Consider the following 9,605-nt stretch of genomic DNA (forward strand, 5'->3'; position numbering starts at 1 on the left):
GAGGAAGCAATTAAAGCACAATGTTCCCCAATGTACAGATGAGGTTGTTTGTTCCAAAACCCTAAGCTACAAAATTTATCACTTAATTATTGCTGCGAACAGTAGGAAAAGATACTTCTTACCTTGACAAATTCCTAATCTTGAAACCTCATTCTCAATTGTACCAAAAAACAGGAAAAAGAAAAACTTGTCCCTAAATAGTGCAAGGATCAAAATAGGGGTTCAGAAGCACTTTTAAGCCAAAGCTTAGGGTGAGATATTTTCTCCTCTCTGTTTTGTCCAAAGAAGACATATTTTACTTGAAAATTTCAGAAGAAATAATAACAAAACTATATAATCATGTTATTGTTAGAAAATAAGAAATATTAAACATGTAAGGCTATATTAACAATAGTTCTCTTAGGTGTGAATTGTGAGAATGTTCAGCACATTAAAATTGCCTTTTTAAGGAAGAAGTCATGATGCTTATTGAAATGCTTTTTATAGTTTTATTTATAAGTTTTTAAAAAACCAGTAAACCAACAAAACTAATGTTTGTATTTCTAGTTGCTAATGTCAAAAAGTATCATGCTATACTTAATGCTGCTAATAACTGAGTTGTTTTATTTGCAAACTTGTGTTTTAGATAAAATTGGACCCATTTCATTTAGTTTGAGATGAAACATGTGTTTATCAATATTGGCATCCCGTTTTAGTTTGATCAACTAAAATTCTGGATGCATTGAGTGGGACATTGTTTACTAGATGAAATTATTAACAATGAAGCAATGACATTTTTAGCATCATTTTAAGTCCAGGTCTGTTCTAGAATTCATCAATAACTGGCTTATTTTTTTCTTGAGGATCATAAGTCTTTCCATATAAGAAGCCCTAATGAAAAAAATATGGAGAACCATACCTTTTGTTTGAAGGTCTATATTTTTGGATATGGTATTCTCAAAGCTAGGGTCTAAGGTGTATTTGAAGGATCATTCTAGGGTCATGAAAACATTTGAGTAGCGGTGTTTTAAAATGTGGTGCGTAAGCCTGTACATGTGGATGTGTTCCTTTGACCACACTATTGCCTATACACAGTTACTCTATGCCATCACACCATATATGAGCCAAAATGACTATTCACATTATTATGTGACTACACTTGTAGCTCCCTTAGCATTATGTAGCTAAACATGTGTTCCACTTAGCATCATGGGGCCAAATATGTGGTCCACTCTTATATAGGCCAATGTGGATGGAATGTGTTGAAACTAATAATTTTGATTATGTTATAGCTATTGCTGTCAGTATTATCCCATGCCTCCGATTTGAGATCGCGAGTTAGGATGGCAACTGCCATAAACTTATGAAGAACTCTTCCCATAAGCATACGAGGTATTTTTTTAAGATATCATAAAGCAACAGTGAAATAAATAATCAATAAATTAACATTCAAACTTAAGTTGAATAACTAAATCAAATGTCTTACAAAATAATATTTCATGATCTTGCATCAAACTTTGCTAAATCCTAATCTAAAACAAAACTATGAAATTTTGTTTGTAATTACTCTTCCACAATGAATCTCCGAGTCAAATTAGTCATCTGAATCTATAAAAATAGTAAAATATAGAGTAATGAGTTAGACAGTCCAATAAATAATCAATACTTTAACTAAACAAATCCAGTAATAATTCTATATTGAAAATAAGCATGCATACATTAATTCAAAATCCAATTCATATATATGATACTTTTCAAATAATAAGCATATGGATGTAATCTTTTCGTAATTCAAATTTCATTCATAAATCGATTTTTTTCAAAATATCACTTTCATCTTGACAGCCATGAATTAAACAAAGTGCTACTGCATAACCTTCAATGATAGGGTATCAAAGCATTAGTGCACAATCTTCGTTAGTAGGATATCAAATTACTAATATTTAACGGTCCTACTGATAGTGTATCGAATTACCAGCGCACAACCTCCACTGGTAGGATACCAAAATACTAGCGCACAGCCTCTACTAGTAGTGTATCGAAATACCAGCGCATAACACTCACTGGCAGGATATAGAAGTATTAGAGTACAACTACTGATAAGATATTGAAAATAGAATCTAACTGTGAGTCAAAATCCATCTCAAATTAAAATATTTTTCTTGAAAACATAATTGATATTCTAAATTGAAAGATTCATAAATCACGAGATGTCGAAATCAATCGGATAATCTATATCAAATTCAATATGTTTGATAATAAATCATTTAACATTTCAGAAAAGGGCATATTTGGTAATTCAAAATACTATGCATCACATTCAAAATCATGACTAATTTAATATAAAAAATATTTTATAATTTATTGATAAATCTAGAAAAACTGAAACATTAGTTACTTTATACGTACTCCAACAAATTTAAATAATTTCAAAATTTTCTTTTAAAAATCTTTAATTAAAAGATCATATCATAGTATCCCTACTGCTGGACGTCTTCTTGTCAAGATGACGGCACCTCTATACAAAATTAAGTCTAATAATTAGAGAGGATACAGATAATTAAGAAAGATATGATTCACAGATAGTTGCATCTAACGATCTGGATCGATCCGATCATCTAACTCCATCTGATCAAGATCAGATTAGGATATAGATAGTTTAAAGCCTCTCTATTAGGCCAACTCAGATTTAAAGCGGCAAGATTCAAAATCCTTCGTTGGGTTCATTGATCAAATAGATAGAGAATATTAGAGGAGAGAGATTAATAAGGTGGAACAAGGCTGATCAAGTAATATTTTTCAGCATTCCGATCAATCCAATTAAAGTGATTTAACTAAATCGTGATTGAACTAGTATACAGATGATTCAAAAAAAGTTATGGATGATCAGATCTAGTAATACTCGATCTAGTCAAGGTGGCTGCCAGTACACTATCCGACGATCATGAATCAGGATTCTCTTCACTAGGATCAGATAGAATCATTGAAAAGAAAGCTTTTTACTAGATCAATCTTAGATACAAAAGCTTCATATATAGAGAAAGTAGCCATATTAAATTCGACTCCCACCGGGACTTGAGTCGGAGTTGGAGGGGGAAAGGACTCCTTCAGGAGTCTGTTTCTCACTAGGATCCCCAGACGTGCACAGCACATGTTGGCATTTTTTTTTTTTTTGGCTTGGGCCACTTCATAGTAGTGTTTGGGCTCATGGGCCAGGGTATTACATATTAAGTACTAAGGAATAAGCAATAATTGTTACTTGTCATTGTTATTGATATTTTGTTGTAATTAATGTATTGTATTTGTTTTTATATGGTTAAAAGGAATGCTAATCACATATATGCCTGCACAGCATATATGCGCTATTTACTCCCTTGGCCACGCCATACCATTAGTGCTTTCTAAAAGAATGTAGAGTAGTTCTTTGTTAGTCCCATAATGATATCTAGTCTCTAATGTGGTTTCCAGTAATTATGATTGAAGTGGTATTGAGGTCTTTATTTGTCGCTTTTGTTGTGGTTTAACTGTTATAAACTGGTGTTTATTTTCTAATTCATGAGACTTACTAATCTCCACCTTCTTATCTTTTCTTTATTTTTTTCCTTTTTTCCCTAGTTCTAGATTTCATTCCTTTTGTCCTCCTGAAGCCATAAAACCTACTTCGCAATCTTATTCCTTTCTCTTATCATCTTATTGTAAGCACAGATTAGAATGCATGCTAGAGTTTTAAGATGCTATTTTCTTTTTCCTGGGTATGGATCCAATACACATCTCAGGATATAGTTTCAGATTAAGGTATCAAAGCGGTTAGTGAGGATAAGGCTATTCACTTTTTAAGTTATTCACCATACCCACTTGACTGATGATACTGTTTCCTCTGTCTCTTTTCTGAAAATCTATTTCCGGTTAGTGCAAAATTTTCATTGAGAAGTATTTTCATAAGACAAAACTTGGAGGATCAATAAATTTTGCCATGATTATGTTTACCATAACTATAAAATCAACTTCATCTTAACTAGGATCAGGGCTGAAGAGTCATAGAAGTTGCTTGTTCTCATTCTATTGTCTCTATTGAAGTAAGAGTTTGCCTTACCATCTATTTAACCTCTCATGTAAGTTTTAGATACTCTGACACATTGTTTTTCATGATTCTAATACCTTGGCTGAGGGCCATCAGAGCTATTACTACCTGAAAGTTTATGTTTTATGAGCTAAATCAATGTGAAATCTCTTTCTACCCATAACTCCTTGAAGGCATAGAAAACTCTATGCAATTCAATATCCATTATGGTCATTACCAGCGTACAAGCATTTTTTTATATAAACAACTTGCTGCTTTATGGCCTATGAACTTCGGTGGTGCAACTTTATCTTCTTAAATAAGTTAAACCATTTTGCTTAAAAGTTTTGTTGAAGGTTGATACATGAGGCTTTTTTTCCCTTTAGATTAATTTGTACAGTGGACTTCACTTCTTCCGTAGTCAGACAACTTTTCGTATTATTCAACTATTCATTGATGTGGAAGATCATGAGGCCAAAGAAAAAAGAAAATAGAACAGAAAGGACGGGTAGAATTTAAAATTCTGGGCTGTTGCTCAAATTTCCATCAAATTGTAGATTTCTAGTAGAAATATATCTTTATCCTTCAAACAAGATATGGTTCCATCATTATAATAACTGAGCAATTTGGGAAGCATTATACTAGTGTTAACACTTGAAATTTTTATCAAGTGAGGAAATAATGTAGTTTGTTGAAGTGGAAGTCATAAGGATCATGAAATAAAGAACCAATTTGATGGATAGCTAAGATGTCAATACTATTTGTTTCCTAATGGATGAATGCAAAGATCGTACCTCATACTGAACCTCAAATGCAACAAAAGGAGGGAGAAAGAAAGAACTCAATGGATTAGGCCAGTCATTTTATTAGTCTAATAAAATGGATTCATATTTGATCATCCTTTTCGTTTGGAAGAATCACTGCAAGTTCCTGACATGAATGAGTTTATAGAAGTTGAATCAATATCCTCCATTATGTCTGAATGGAAGGAATTTAGTTCAGAATTTAATCATCGTGACAAGCATTGAAACAAAGCACATGTGTTTGTCAGAAGCTTTCCCATCAATATGTAACATCTAAAACTGTTCCTACTTCCTAGGAATCAGAACTGCTACTTTTGGAGCTACTCCTTTCAAAGAACATCTCTTGATATCCAGTTTTTCTTCAACTTCTCATTGCTTTTGGCTTCTTGGTAGTGTATCTGTTGGACTAACAGGCTTATACCATAAATATTCATTCAGTCCAATCTGTGTATATAATTTTGACATTATTTAAAAAATTGGCAGTGAAAAAAAGGAAACTATAGTATTTCTATTATTATTGTGGTTCTTGTTATTATTTAGCATGGGCCACCCTGACTGAAAATGTGTATTCCTTCTTCAGTCAACTGGGGAACACAATTTTTTTTTTTTACTTTGTACTTCTTCGGGTGCTAGGCTTCCATTACTCTTACTGGTGGATTGGAAACTTAAGAAATATATAGGGAATTTTGCTAAAAAAGTAAGTTGTTTTTCGCTAATTGCAGCAAATGTATTTCTCCATCATCCATTGATTTTCTAATATGTATCCTAATCTGTCTCTTCTTATGCTGCTGCTTAACTCATTCTACTGAAACCTCATGGCCTTGTAACTTTACATCGAACTGGTCAATTTGGATCCACAAGATATATCAGTGGATCTGATTCGATCTTTCATCTAAAATTAGAGTCATGTTATCAAACAATTATTGTAGTTAAATCAGATGTCAATCCAGCCAACTAGATAGCTGAGGGGTTGACCAGCCAACTGGAAGTTGATTCCACAATGAGAAGAGTTTCCCTTCTCCTTTTTGAGTCATTTTTTAACTAGCATTTTTCTCCTTTATTTTTTGTAAAGGATTTCTCAAAGCTCTTTCGAAAATTGCATTTGTACTATATTCATGAACCACTGAATTCGAGTGGTAGATTGTCTATGCCATGTGAAAGACAAACATGCATATCTTTTTCAATTCTACCTTGATCTGCCAGCCAACTAGTCACTTGGTTTGCATATCTAAAACCAACTAGTCACTTGGTTTGCTCAAGCTTCTACTACCAGCAATTGCCTAACAAATAAACATCAATGGCCTTCCTTGATAGTCTCAAATTAAACCACATATACTGGAATTGTTTGGCATGCATCCTACAATTCTCCATGTCTGGTAACCTCCACTTTAAATAATCTAGATTGGATTAATGAAAAAAAGGGGAGAAATGAGAGAATAGTCAAAACCAGTTGACTGGAGATTTGTTGCAAGAATCACATATTAACGACATAATAAATACGAGGCCAGCTAAAAGGAGATTGATCAAAACTCCTTGGGTACAGCTGGGTGACCTTTTTTCTTTTTATTTATAGGAGAAAGATTTCCAATCTGAATTATGAATTCTTGAAGTCTGCCAGAGGGAAGATAGTGGATCCTTGGGCATGGTTAGATTCGTATGGTGCTTCTAATGGTCTTCTTGTTGGCTGAAAGTCAGAACTGTTGGAAAAATGCTCTGTCATGGAAATGTTGCAATCTATTACAGCACTCCTTCATGTGAGGGGCAGCAAATTTGATTGGATCATGTCTGTGGACTTTTTGAATTATTAGATAGACTATATATGTCTAATGAAATCAAGGTTAGTAGGGATCTTTCTGATGGCCTGTTGGTACTCTATAGTGACTTCAATCATATTAGATTTTACGGTGAAAAGAGGGGCAAGATAGGGCATATAATGGGATATATTGCATTTTCAATGACTTCATCAAGGAGTGGGACCTGCTTCATATGATATGAGGAAGAGCGCTATGTTTACAGAATTGGACAATTTTTTAGTCTGAATAGAGTGGGATCAAAAGTTTGCTGGTTCAAAACGTGGTTGCTCTTCCTAAGTCTGCTTCTAATCTTTTGCCAATTTGTCTGGTTGTAGAAGAGATTAAGCTCTTTTAAATTGTTCAGAATTGAAAAGGATGTGTCTACAATTGATGATTTGCTAAAATCGGAGTTATGGTGAAATATTTAATGCAAAGATATCTGTTGCATTAACACTATAAAATCTTAGGTGTGTCCAGAAAAAAAGCTAATGAGATTGAAGTTTTAGCATTGATGTTGTATTAACAAAAGATGATTTGAGGAGATAAGGTTGCTGTCTCAGGCAAAGAAAGAATCCTGGAGTTGTTCAAAGTGCTAAAAGAAAGTCTTGACTGATGAGAAATCATGTGGAAGAAATGGTCTAATGAGTTGGCTTATGGAGTGATGATAAGAAGACCTATTCTCACAGATTTTTCTAGTGGTAACTTAGAATGAATACCATCCATATTAGGATGGGACTAATGCTCGTCACCAATTAGGACGGTGCCCCTGCGTCATTAGGAGTCACACCTATTAGCATAGTGCATGGGTGCAGCTTTAAGATTTGGAAAAAATCTTAAAAGATCTTCAAGGATTTCTTTAGAAAATTACATATTTTCTTCAAAAAATTCTCATATTTTCCCAAAATTCTTAAAAAAAAAATTAAATCACCTTCTGAATTTCTGAAAAATAATCTCTCGGGTAGGCACCCTTCATACCAAAAAAAAAAAAAAAAAAGAAAAATTTCAAAATTTAGAAAAAGTTGCAAAAGATTTTAAGGAACCCAAAAGTACTCTTTTCCTGGTGAACCCTAACAAGCTAGTGGTGTTCTTACGCTTTTTGGAAGGGTTCACTCTATAATAATAATGACACTAGTTGGTATTTGTTCTGCCGTTCTAGGTTTGCAGAACGTTAACAATGACTGCTCCTGCACTTTTGTAGAAATTGCCCCGAAAGTCATAAAAATATTGCATCGACCTTCTTAAAATCACAACAATACACCACAATATGGCATGTATTTCAATTATGGTTTCAAGCAAAGGCTAAAATAAGTTATGCTTGAGGATCATACTCCACACTAAGTGGTTGATGACACTTATTATCAAGTTATATATGCAGTCATGTAATGCGAGTCCCAGCATAGCCTAATGGTCTGACTGAAATATCAGTCAATATCTCTTTGGATTTGTCTATGTACTAGATGGCTAATAAGCTTTTCATCCCTCGAGTCCAGCTCTACATCAATACAGACAAACTCTTATTCTTTTACCATGTCTTTGAATATAGCTTTTACATTGGCATTAACATTTGTATTAACATTTACACCGCATCATCATGCAGTTTTGAAGACAATAATCAAGGCAAACCTGTCTAGGAGTTGTTGCTTCCTTTTACCTCTATTGCTAGGTCTTGTCATCCTTTGCTTTGACATTCACCCATTTTTGTGGCCTCTTTCAAAGGAGGGCATATTGTAGACACCATTGGGATGCAAAGGGATTGACTTCCTTACATTGCAACAAAACCTAGTTTATCCAATCTAAGCACTAGTCTATCTAATATAATCCACCAACCTTAACCAATAAAATCAACCCTACCATATTTTGTGTTTCCCAAAGGCAGCAACCCCGGCGGGGGGAGGGGGTGTGGTGGGGTGGTTGAATTGGATATCTTAAAAAAAAAAAAAATTTTAACTAATTGTGCCCAAAAATATTTCAAACAGTATTTGTAAAACAATAAGCAAATAATGAATGAAGGCAACAAAATTAAGAAAACAAGTAAAATAAAGAATCATAAATTCAAAAAATTTTATAGTGATTCGGTGTTAAATTCAACATTTACGTCCACTCTCCAAGCAAACCTACTCTAGAATTCCAACTATAACCTCTTCATTATTATAGTCTGATTATTTTCAGGGGTTTATAATCTAAGTTAGTTGGTTTTCATTGACTCACCCATCAAAATCTTACAACTAATTATTTTCTTTTGGACTCACAATTAAAATCAATTAATTTTTTTGGAGATATCAATCAAAATCACCGCCGACCAATTTTTTAAGTTTAGACCAACCTCAAGTTTCTATACCCATAAAACTTGTTACAACACAATAAATAGAAATATACAAGAATTGGAGTTTAAAAACAATAAAACTTGTTTAAGCCCTAAAAAAATTGAGATAGATGAGCTTTCAATATATGGACTTCTTACTTGATTGTTTGAGAGGTTGAGGCAATCTTTAATACTTTTTCTCAATGATAATTGGCTTGAATTTAAGCACACTTCCTCTCTTTTAGACTCATTGAATGTAAGAAAGACTGAATTTATGATACTCCTTAACTTTTTTCTTTTTCTCTTTGAGTTCCTCACACTTTCTTAAGAAGAATAACTCAATAGACTTCTCTTCTTCCAAAAAGTTTTGAAAAACTTGATTCCCTCCATGAATCCTTTACATTTATTAGTTCAAAAACATCTATAATTAATACTTTAGTCATTAAAAATTTGAAAATAGCTGTTGAAATGAATTAAAATATATTTTGAAATTTTTGAAAAGTTAGTCATTATTTTGTCAGATGTGTCGGCTCACTCAAACTTTTGGTCGGCTAACCTTCATCTTTGAGTCAACTAAGTGAAACTCTGAGATGGCTCAGCAGCATATGCTGAAAATCCAATATTTCATCTTATTTTATCTATCTAAGACTGGATCAGCTTAGATCTTG

Source organism: Elaeis guineensis, chromosome 1 (genome assembly GCF_000442705.2).
Source record: "Elaeis guineensis isolate ETL-2024a chromosome 1, EG11, whole genome shotgun sequence".
NCBI lineage: Eukaryota > Viridiplantae > Streptophyta > Magnoliopsida > Arecales > Arecaceae > Elaeis > Elaeis guineensis.